This window comes from Neodiprion fabricii, chromosome 3 (assembly GCF_021155785.1).
Source record: "Neodiprion fabricii isolate iyNeoFabr1 chromosome 3, iyNeoFabr1.1, whole genome shotgun sequence".
Taxonomy (NCBI): Eukaryota; Metazoa; Arthropoda; class Insecta; order Hymenoptera; family Diprionidae; genus Neodiprion; species Neodiprion fabricii.
Window position 1 is genome coordinate 19002971 of NC_060241.1, and position 12967 is coordinate 19015937.

The 12967-nt window shown below is 35.5% G+C and overlaps 1 protein-coding gene across 3 annotated transcripts in view; it reads left to right on the plus strand.

The window, feature by feature from the left end:
• LOC124178688 (facilitated trehalose transporter Tret1-like) overlaps positions 1-12967 on the plus strand; it is a 33340-nt gene that overhangs the window by 9940 nt on the left and 10433 nt on the right. The window contains exon 1 of one of the 3 annotated variants that reach the window (XM_046562234.1): positions 8996-9384. The exons of 1 other annotated variant lie outside the window; for it this stretch is intronic. The gene's annotated coding sequence lies outside the window, so the exon portion shown is untranslated. One more of the 3 variants, XM_046562236.1, reaches the window with a different exon arrangement.

Sequence of the window (12967 nt, forward strand, 5' to 3'; positions counted from 1 at the left end):
GGCGCCTAGTCACACGCACAATAAATGGTTGGTTAATTTGTGTGAAGTCAACATTTCTTCTAATGTCTCAGATGTCACGCAATTGGGCCCGAAATTTGGTTTACCCTTCCGCAATACAAATCTTTCAGTGAACAATCTAATCACTGATTTTGCATCGAATATCATGTCCATTTATAACGAGTCTCGCAATCAAGCGAGACTTGAATTTACCAACATGATAAAAAGCTTCAAAAACAAACCACCTATAAGGCTACACGACAAGTTATTAACAAGCCAGATTACGGAAACCAAACAGTTTCGTCCGGATAACCCTGATTTAATGTTTACCAAAGCCGATAAAGGGAACGTAACGGTTACCCTTCCTAAACAGTCGTACAAAAAGAGGTACTTGAACAACTTTCGGATGTCAATACTTATGAGATGGTGAAACATGAATTAACGAGTACTTTTCGAAGAGAGGTCAGTAAGTTAGGTGCGAAGTCATTGCATAAAAAGTATATTTCCAAACAAACCAAAGGTTCCACTGGAAAGAGTGACAGCATACAGCCTAGAGCTCATGGGTTGCCAAAAATACATAAAGAGGAATGTCCGGAGCATATAATTAAACAGTTAAATGTGTCTCACAATGTTTGTTTCCGTGCTAAGATTTTCAAATTCAACAATGTCAACTATGCACAGGCTTTCGGTCTACACATGGGTTCGGTATTTTTAACAGCTACCACCCCTGACTAGAACTTACTACTGGGGTAGAGTCGGACGAATCTATTACTTTTCTCGACGTTCGGGTCGTTAATAACAATTCTAACATCTCAACAGATCGGCATCATAAGTAATCTTGGTCACACAGGTACCTAAACTTCCCTCCTCACCACCCTAGGTCATGTAAGATTGGAACAATCAAGTGTTTGGTAGACAGAGCGATTAGACTGTCGAGCTTGTAGTTCCACCAAAGTAAACCTCATACTTATTTACAACGTGTTGCACCAGAACGGCTACCCATATCGCCTCTTAAACCAACAAATCCACCAAAAGTATAACTCAATTTTATCTCAAGCATATTCCGACAACAATGGGGTTGTTAACCCGGTAGACATTCCCAGAACTTTCGTTGCGTTGCCGTATGTGGTTGGCCTATTTGAACATTTAAATAGGATTTTCAAAAAGTATAACGTGCAATTTGTGGGAAGAAATTGTCATGATCTCAGTTGTCTTTGACTCTGGAAAGGACAAAAAATTCCTCGAAAAAAACATTCCAGTGCAATCTACAAAGTTCCGTGCAACAATTGCAATAAAGGGTATATAGGACAAACTGGCAGGCAGTTCCATACACGCAACAATGAACACAAACGCAATATTCTGGATAGTGTGGACAGGCATACTGCTCTCACTAAACACATGATCGACGCGGACCATTTGTTCAATTATGATAAGGTTGCTATTTTGGGTGAGGAGCCTTCGTATTATAAGAAATTACTTCGAGAAATTTGCCATATTATAGAACACACGAATTGTGTCAATATGCGTCAAGATGTTGAGCATTTGAGCAACATTTACGTATCCGTTATCAACAGGCAAGGTTGACCACTTACTTTACCAAACGGTTGTTCTCCATCGCGCGCACGACTTTCCTATTTTTATGATTTCATATGATTTGTGTGGATTTAGCTTTTTTACAGCAGAGAATTATTTTTATATATTTCAGTTGAAGAAATGAACGACACGTTATTTATTGCTTTTGTTCCATTTACAACGGTGACCTAAACTCTTGCAGTTGCTTTCTTTTTTATCGTTATTACACTACAGTGAATATCGTGAACGCTAAAAGTACCAAAGAACAATTAGGTTGATGTTACATTGCTAGCAACATATCGACACCTATTGGGAGTGATCAGTGGTTCAAGCGGGTGGCGATAAATTCGCCATGCTTGCTAATTATTTCGGAGCCGACATTTGCCTAATCAAGAAATGGTGTGTGAAAAGGAGCCAAACGGACTATTCTGATAAAAGCGAGTGCTAAATAGCAATTCTAAACGTTTTGGCTCCTTTTCACACTCAATGCTTTATAATGAGTCGGTGGGAGCATAGAATTGCTATTTAGCACTCGCTTTTATCAGAATAGTCCGTTTATTAGTCTAGTCCATGTAAATAACTGTCAACTTTTCACATGGGTTTTCACATCGGATAGGTTAAGGCCTGCTTTGGAAAAATTAAAAATTTAATATCAGTTAATTATAGTATTGTGTTTACACAGCGTATGTTTGATTGACAGACGTCTCAATAAATTAATTATCGTTCTGAAGAGATCTCACACTCGGGCCGAAACGTCAGAACCTTGTCGTTTTCACTAACCCATACATCTAAAAGTCTGTCTATTCTTTACAATTAATTTCGCACTTTCGTTGGGCACTTGGTTGTACGATACAGAAAATTTGAATATAATTGAAGAGTCGTATACAATCGAGTATTACAGATAGCGAGATAAAATATAATTAGAGCATATATTTATGTATTAAACGTACGAATTCGTAATCACTTTACGAGGTGGTATGTTCACGCTAATTTCCAGCATGGGATTAATCGAATCGAAATAACGAAGGTGTAGTACGAACAACTGTTCATGCCCGAGGCGAAGAAGTATATTTTTTGTTCATTCTCTTGTATCCTTGTCAACATTTCCGGTTGGCAACATCAGTTTGGAAATTATAGCCTCTTTGCTTGAAGGCACCAGTTAGAATGATAGTCGTGTATTACATTCGAGAACAGGTGCAATACGATTGGAAATAAAATTACTAAATTTTAAATCGTCAAAATATGAATACAATAAAAAAATTAGAAAAAAACTATTCAGGCATTACATCGTAAGTAATTATTCCCTCAACCCCGCGAAGCTTCGAAAACGTTTTAGCATGCAAATAATACCGATTTACGTGTACTTGAAACGCGACCACCGCTAATTATATAATCACGTGGAGGAACAATGATAATCATATGATGTGAATAAACGACAATAATAACAATCAATCAGGCGTATTCAAGATCCGAAATGATCGTAATTTATACAATATATGTATTTACAGCCATGGAGAGTATGTGCTATATCTCTATACAGATAGCGCTGTGTTTTGAAAGATTCAAATTATACCTGATCGCAACACGAGTCACTAATACGTTCACCCAGATACGATAAAATATGATATCTATCATCGCATATAAAACAGGTTGAATAAATGATCCATTATTTATCACCCAGTTTGGCCAGCCTTGGGTGATTAGGTTTTATCCAGGTCCGATAAACGATCGCATTTTTATACGCGTCTAAATCGTGGGTGTAATCCATACATCTCGTGGGTGTAAACGAATGTATCGCTATAGACATGGCATGCCCATAATACGTAACATAAAATAAGTAAACAATCGATGTACATATATACCTACATACGTATATACTATAGATATATATATATATATATATATATATATATATATATATATTGTACGTATACACACTAGGTACATTACTTACTAGTACCTATAACTCAAAGTTGGGCTACTGAATTTGAAAAGAGATCAGTGCGCTCGGCGGGACCACCTCTGCACCTTCGACACACAGAGAGCTGTGTTATAAATTCATATCGGCGGGTATATTTCACTTACATTATACGATATTTCGTTATAGCCGAAGGTTTAAAAAATCGTGAGAAATTTTTTTTCCACACGAATACAATATATAACAATAACAATTTGTATTGCAGTGATATCGATGATGAAGTATTATCATTAATAATAAACTAAAAATATTGAATTATAATCGAGAGACCGTTGAACTGACACGAAAAGACTAATTAATTTCAACGATATCTGAACGCGTTGCAAAGGTGAGAAGTTACCTTGCAGTGAATATTGAAATGCATCGAAAGAATTTGAATAGGTTTTTTTTTTTTTTTTCTCTACTGAAGAATAAAAACTGCAACATTTTTCGTTATATCGAGCGTCAATTTTCTTGTTCGTTTTAGAATTGTTTGGACATTGAGTCACAAGCGTAACAGGAATATTCGACAAGTGAAAAATTTTCGATAACATATTCCTAACTTCGTAGATACAGCTTGTATAATACAACTGACAGATAAGTTCAGTTGTCGTCGAAATTTAACATTTTTTGTGATCAAAGCAGTAAAATACGTTCGAAGCTTGTCAATACAGCGTCTTTCTCGGTCGTCGCGTTCAACGGAGTCAATATCATGACCAAGCCAATGAATGAATGATCGCAAGTGAAAATTTTATAGACGGACAACCATCGAAATGAAACATTGTTTTTTTTTTACGAATTGGAAGTGTGCAGCTCTAGGGCTTATACAAACTTTATATTTTGCCGCGATAAAGTTCTGTCACAGCTTTCTTCATAATTCTAAACATAGGTTGAGTAACGTCGTTGTTTTCTTTACTGGTCGAAATTTTAAACGCGATTTAAAAACTATTCCGACGTCTGTTTTTATTCTGTCAGACTTCAGCTGTATACATTATGCAATCTACAATAGAATGGCAAAAAGGCAAGAAATTAACGAATCTTTCTCATACTCGCCAGGAACGTTACACGTGAGATACAAGCATTAAAATTTGTAGGTACGTACAAGAGAACTCGATTTTTCATGAGTAACACAACTCGAATGATTGCGGGATGAATAATTTATTTCAATATTTAACTACCCACGTCCAACCAAAGTTACAGGATTACGTAACCAAAGTTACAGGATTACGTAACCAAATACCGTATACGAATGTGCCCAGTTATGGCTAATACCTGACACTGGAAACGGCCCATAAATCTTCCATTAGATGTTACCTAAACAATGTCAACTCGCATACGTGTATAATCTTATTTGTGTAATAATCTTATGTATACGTTTGTACGCATACCAACTCATTTCACAAGCACTCAATGATATAAACACAAATACAACATTCGAAGTATGCATTCCATCGCTTATCAGTTACTTCGTGATCTTATCAAAAGAGCAAAAGGTGTTAAAAATTGTGTAATGAGATTGCAAATCGAATAAAAAATAGAGAAAATAACTCAATCAAAATGATTAGATCCTACGCACGCAAACGTGATTAAACGATTAAAGTTTTATGGATCGATGTAAGGAATGGCACGCGACGAACTAGATAAGATCTCAACGAGTCTTGATAAGCGAGGAATATCTTTATAAATTTAATTATTTGGTTATTTGGTTGGTTAGTGATCGTGTAACTTCTGAATGACTTGACCGATCGAGGTCATATTTATACAGTATATTTGTATTGTTGAGACGATGTTTCATAGCTATGCTAAGATCCGATAGGTGGCAATTGTTAACTTATTTTGCATATTGTTAATACATTATCGCTCACATACAGGAAAGGGCCGGACAACGACTGCCGGGCCAGCCAATAATTTACATTAGTCTTTATAATCCTTCTTCACGTCAAAATCGATTCGTTGGCTTAAGTTAAAGATATATGTAACAAGAGGATAAACCACTCCTTATAGTATGCTTTTTTCTTCTTCTTTTTCGGCGACATAACGCGTATTATCGCATAAGATATGAAAAATGTCTCGAAGCCATACGCGAATTCCGATGGTTATTGTAACTTTTTTTTTAAACTTCATTTGTATGATATATATTGTGTCATACTGTCATTCGTTAATGCATGTATCTTAAACATATAATCGGTTTTATACGCCCCGATTTAAAGCGGCATATTACGCTTGCTTAAATTAAACGTACAATAAGGTGAAACTGTTTTTTATATTCTATTCGATAGTCGCCGTATACGGTGTCACTTTTACAGAGGTAGAGAAAGGCTTACGCGTATATTTCGTAGAGCGACATCACATATTCGTAATTACTGCTTCTTCATGGCTGAATACAGATATGCTTCGTTTAAAAATCATGGTCTAGACTAAACATTGGTTGCTGATCTGTTTTTTGTTTTTTTTCCTTGCTTTCTTCAATCAAATGAAGAATCGTTGCGTCATATTCGACGTGGATAGTATTTAGCGTAAACGATATCTCCAGACTGCTGTTTATTTTTGGATTTTTCTTTCTTACAGATTAATTGAATTAATTGACACCGTATGGAGAAAGAAACGTTAACCTACGCGTCGTCACGTTACAAATTGCTGCAATCAATCGTTCCTCTTTCATTTTATTAACCATATTTACTTTCTGGGAAAGAACCTTTAAGCCGTCTGACCATACTTCTTATCATCAATTTTGCTGCGTATTTTCCGATTAGAATATTAATTTTGAGAAGGATGCAATAAATAGAGTTTGCCTTTACATGCACAAGTGAATGGAACGCGATAAGTATGTCCAGATATCACTTTGATCGTTAGAGTTTTAGTGTCCCGCTGATAGTACAAACTCCGGCCAAAAATATATACCGTCATCTGTTATTCGAAATTGTTTATATGAAAGATAACGTGTAAACGAATGAATTTCGACTAGGCTTCCTAGTTATAACTTGTCCAGGGGATTGTTAAATTTGAGAAATTTTTTCCTAACAATTTTTTACTTCCCCTTCCTCTTAGGAAGAAAAAACCCGTCGGAATTTATGGCCAGTCCCTTGAACCGTATACTGTACGGATTTTTCTTTATATCAAAGCCATCGATAATATAATTGAAATGGTTTGAAATGGCTTTTATGTATTGAATATTCAAATAATAACAACAACAATAATGGAATTGTACAGCTATTTACGATAGCAAACTTGTTGAAGGTATTTCTTGGATGATTCTGACTTTTTTTACACATAGCCTATATCTCTAATTTCCTAACAAGAAATCCTAGGTAGGTCGACCCTTCTGATTTTGATCTAATTCATATATGCCGTAGTGCATCGAAGACTAAGAGACACGTATATTTTTTTATCTGTTAATAAACGGTTTAGAATGGTGAAAACGCCCCTCAAGAACAGCCACCCAATGGGGTGATTTCTTGATACGCTTGATGGATTTGAATGAAACCAATACTGAAGTATTTTATCAATGAATAGAAACATTTCAGCGTAGGAAAAAAAATACTAGATTAGAAAAAAACGAAACACAAATTTTGTGAAATTTATTTGATAGCTATTCTTTCAAACCGCATTCTACAAAATTTAGATTTTCCGAAGAAATGACACAAATTTTTAGAGAAACGAAAATAACAATGAATTTTCGTTCTGCGGAACCTGAAAGTACACGGTTTTTCGTTAATAAGCGAATTTCTCAAAGGTACAAACTACTCCCATGAAAAAACTTCCATTCGTTTCCGAAAATTCGAACATTTTTACATAAAAAATGTTTTTTCCGTTTTTTCTTGCAAGTCACAACCGTAGGTTTGCAATAGTATATTTTATAACAAGAAGGCAAACTCTGTCTTTTCCAGCCGAGCGACAGTTTGCAATATGAGTCGTAGGTGAGCCGAAGACGAATGCCGCAAATACGCGAGACAAAAGATCGTTGCCTCCTAGTTACACACCATTCTTTGCATATGAAGAGTACGTTACGCGTTTTTTCACGAAGCATGAAATCAAGGTTAAGGTCGCGTAATGTCAAATTTGTTTGCGACTGCGCATTCACGGAATACAGAAAAGACCACTTTCAACTCCTAGGGAGCTAGAAGTGGTCTTTTCTGTACTACGCGCATGCGCATTCGCAGAATCTGCCGTCATGGAAACTGGTAGTTTATGTGCGGAAAACATACTTGCCTTGTATAAAATCATTTAACAAAGTCTTATGCAAGTCGAAATTAAGAATAATTTTTCTAGACGAATAGAGAGAAAGGACTAATCAATATCTTTAAGATTATAACCTCTCATGTGGGAGAATAAGATATGAGAATATCAGACAAGTTTCTGTTCTGCCACTGAATCCATGGGTCACATTTGGAGGCAACGCCTATATATTACAGTCGGGTACCAGTGAAAACACTTTCGTTCGATACTGAAACCTGTTGAGCATTGAAATCGATTTAAAGACACGCGGTGATACCGCAGAACAGATCGACCTGCTTAAAACCACCATATCGTGTTTTTACTTTTAATTTTGTTTCTTTCTAATATGCAGTATTGTGAAATCTATCGTAAGAACAAACATCTTTGCCTCCAATTCCTCAGGAAATTATGTATGTACGCATGACATAACAGATTTGGAAAAATTTTACGTGAAAGAAATTAAAAATGAATTTATAAGTCTACATGCAGATTTGGATTCATGGTCAAAAAACTTGTAAAAACTACCTTGCATGTTCGATTAATGCAACAGAAAAGATTCTTAGTAAAGGTAATTGCAAAAGCAGGTTTTCTTTAACGCTGGGGCGTCAAATTTCTTCTGTCCATGTAATATTTTTACATACCTATCTTAATTCTCCTTTTCAAACATTCTGAACAGTTCACCATCATTCAGAAATACTGGACCTAGTTTTTTTATTTTGCACTGCGAATAAAACGACGAAAGTCATTTCGATAAGTTTTTTTTTTTTTTTCCGATACCGCACTGAAACTCGATCGTAAAATTGGTTTAGCGCATTTGATATCGCAAATCCACGTAGCTGTTACGAATATGATGATACGTTGATCTTACTTAAATCGAATAATAGAGAAAGTTCTTGTCCACAAAATTTTTATTCGCGAATTTTACAGGTTTTATTATTCATCTACGTGCAGCTTTTACGAATATGATAAAATATTGAACTTCTTCAATTCGGATGAAATAGAAAGTTCTTGTCAACATATGTATCCGTAGAAAATTCCACTAGCACAGTAAAACTTGTCTGTGGATGTAAAGCGAACTGTACAGGTATAATAAGCCTGGAGCATATCGGCACTATTAATGCCTCATCCATTTCACCATACACACATCAATGTATGTGGTATGTATTATGTACATGTTGCGAACCCCCCATTCATATTACCTACGCCCCGAGGCCATCGCCAATATCACATCTTACTATAACAGCTTGCTATCCGCTTGTGGAACGTCAGTTGTTCCGTCGCGTTCTGCCACCTCAAGAGTTGGTGGAAAGAGAAAATCTTTCGTGCAAATTATTGTTACAAGAAAATTTACATGAATGAAAGAATAAAAAAAAAAAAAAAGAATGCACCGTTACTCTAATAAGAATCAATCATTGATGATAAATTTTTTTTTTCGCTATTTCGAAACAATATAAACGACTTTAAATCGATCCAAGTTATGCGAAGTTTCAGAGAATACCGTAACTGAATTCCAAGTTGGATTGACAATTGGTTTTGTTTTCTTATCGCATCTTGTAAAAGTGTAAGATTTGAATTGTGTCAGTGTGTCCGTGCCTCGTATGCGAAGAAGAAGGATATAAACAGTATAATCATATCGGAAAGAAGTATGTACCAGAATAGCACGTGTGCTAAATAAGAAACAAATATAATCTGAATGATAATAATTGAAGATAAAACCAAAGTATGTAACATGTTTTCGATCTTGTACCAACGTGTATAAATATATGCAGCTATTTTATGCAGGAAAAAAATAATCACTGTCAAACTGACTGAAATCAATCGAAAAATAAGCTAAAGTACCGACACAATTTGATGTCAAAATTACAGCCGCGCAAATGCAGTATGCATAAAAATATATCACACGACAATTATCGCACAAATTGCACCAACTAGAAATGCGTCAGTGTGGTAAGCGTAACAAGACATTGTTTTTCACCTTTAACTTCTATCTCTACTTCCCCGAGTAGATGACAACTCGTTAGTAAAACAATGAACCGTATGTTACGCATTCCTCGTACGTACCAGACGGAGTCGCGGTTATTGTTGTAACATTATGCTTCGTCGGTTTGAGAAAATGCCTGAATAGATAAGAGATATCTTAAATATATGGGGGGACGGCTTGTCATAGGGTTACCCTCTGGCGGAGTGCTTGGAGGTGGGGAGGAGTGGCCGATTTAAAACCAACCGAGGACTTGCGAATGCAGCACAGTTCGCACGTGTCAATCTTGGTATTGGCACTAGTTCATTAAATAGTCTATTTTTTTTTTTTCGTTTGTTTGCTTGTTTTTATTTATTTATTATTTCACAAAATTTTATTTCATTTTCAATTGTTCGTCTTTTTCGCAGTAATTGTTTGAAAAAAAAAAAAAAAGTAAAACAAAATTGCTACGTACATAATTGCGCAGAGTATAATTGGTGCGACCTGCAGGCACCGCTCGACAAACGTTGAAGTTTCAACCCTCGCCTACCACCCGTAAACATCTACTGTACTCATAATTCGGACAAGTACCCCAATCCTGCGTGATAATAAACTGTGAGTAAACAAATGCGGTTACAAGTATAAAAAATTCTACGTGGTTGCAATATTCACTGCACTGCACTTGAGTATTACGTGACTAGAAATAAAAAGAAAAAAATTGAAATGTAAAGGGACCAGCGCACATAAATAATTATCGTATAACAGTGTACAATAGCCGTAGGCTAGGCTGCTCAAATTGTAAGTACGGACACGTTTTTTTTTCATGTTCTTTTTTTTTTGTCGCGAGTTTTTACATCTATTTATTTATTTATTCATTTTATTTATGCTTTAGCTATGTGTACAAGTGCCTGGATATAATTTATACACTGGATATTTAGCCTGGGGTTGAATTCTCAATCGCAAATAGCGCGTTGAACTTATTCTTTTTCTCTGTCTTCTTTTTTTCTCTATTTCTAAGAAGCAGAACGAGCGAGTGGTACCTACACACATGCCCTAACAAGGCACAACTTCATTACCACTATTCGTCATTACGTAAATTTCACGAGCTTCATCCAACATCATTATTACTATTATTAAATTTTGATTTTGTTTTATTTTGTACTCTAAAAAACTTGGAATTTTCAAACATCATTGTAGGTAATTTACATATCGTGCTTTGGCGTACATCCGTGTATATTAGGCATTAGTTATACACGCAAATATTATAATAACACGATATGGTGTTTCGGTATATTGCAGACATGAGGTTAAAAAATGAAACGGTAGTCACCGCGATGCCGACCTCGAGATTTGATTTTTGTTTACAGTTTTTTTTTTGTTATTGTTTATCTTTGCTTCCCCATTTATATACCTATGTATATGTAAAGAAATCATTGCCTTCCCCTCCACCTTGTTAATCCCACCTCCCCTCCCCCCTTCCACCGCCGATCAACAGGTGTATAAGCCATTAACCTGTAAATGCGTAACCTTCATGCCCTATAGGCACTGCGTAACAGCGGCGAGATCAAAGGTCGAAATGTGAAAAAGTTGAAGGCATATTATTTATCTACTTTCTTTTTTTAGTTCAAGTACACGCTCTGTCCGTCAATATACTTTTTTTTTTTTAAGTAACAAGGATGAGAGTGAACGTATAAAAAAAAGGGAAACCTATATAGTATGAGAAAAACGAGAACGCATTTTACTCTGCAGCTATCGTTTTTCATGAATTAAAAACGTTGAAATATTATAATTTTCAATCTGTTGGAATTATGGCTGTCAGTTAACGTAAGCCAACCGGAAATCCGGTCAATCCAATCAAAAATTAGTCCACATCGGTTTATTTTTCTTTAACTGGTTTATTTTAGCTAATCAACATTCTTCTATATGACGAAATATTTGATTCCTGTCTGTATTTGGTGTATATTTAATTGCAGATTTGGATTCTTTGCTAGACTAATGATATTGTTACGATGCTGCCGATGGTTATTCGTTGATATACGCAGTTTACACAATAGTGCAGTACAGCAAATCAGTTTTTTTATTGTTCTTTCATAAAATCGGTAATCAACAGTCGCATATAAAGCGAGGGACAAAAGTATTCGTACGGTGGATAAATTTAAATAAAATGAGGAATAATTTTTTTAATTAACTTATTTATTCAAGAGTGTGCTGTTTTGTTTCATGCCTGCACGACACTGATCTAAACAAACTCGTACAATCGGACTTGTCATCCTACGATGCGTGGACAAGTCGCCGTTATGGCAAGGACAAAAGTATTGGTGGAATATATGTACGAATTCTTTTGTCCCTCGCTGTAGATAAAAACATATAATTGAAAGCGGTTAACAAATTTTTCTCCCCCTACACATCGTCGCGTAGATCCCGGCCATTGAAACGTTACACGCGCAGTAGGTACATACATATTGACGCAACGCAAAAAATATAAAATAGGTACACATATACCCATGTGATTTGTGTTTGTGCAAAATTCATGTATGTACGTACGTATTTGTGCATATACAATATAATACTCGTACCCAGCGGGTAAGTTACGTAACTTCAAGCAATTACGGGGGTAGGTAATTGTAGCAAAAACGGAAGTAGTTGGCGTGCTTATGCCAATGATTGTATTTTTCCTAAGTCTCGATGTGTTATAGGCGTCGTTCAATTTCCGGCGCATACGTAGACTGCACACAACGTTAATGTGTATCAATTGCGTCGTGCAACTGTGTTTTTTTTTTTGTTTCTTTCAATTTGTTTTGCACTATTTTTTGTCTGTTACTTTTCGCGCTCCCTATAGTTACAAAGAATTTCGCGTTTAATCTAGTCAATCTGATAAAAATATCGATAGTCTACTTTTTATATAACACAAAATATTAATGCGATTACGTTTACTTTAATGTATGCATACTTTTTTAGTAGTCTAGTAGTATCGTACTAGCAGTAGTAGTAGTGACAACTCTATTTACGTATATCCCTAAATATATACTGCGACGTACACGTGCAAGTGTAATACAACTATATAAATATGCACTGACAGACATTAAGGGATATTTCAAAACAGGTATAAATATACATATGAATATTTGAATTACAATATACCTATAAAAGATAATACATTGGTAATTTGTAATACCTTTAATACACAGTTGTTTAGTTATATTTCGCATAAAGCCAATATTATTGCGATATTATCCTTTGCGTATCTTTATATCGACCACCTATGCGAT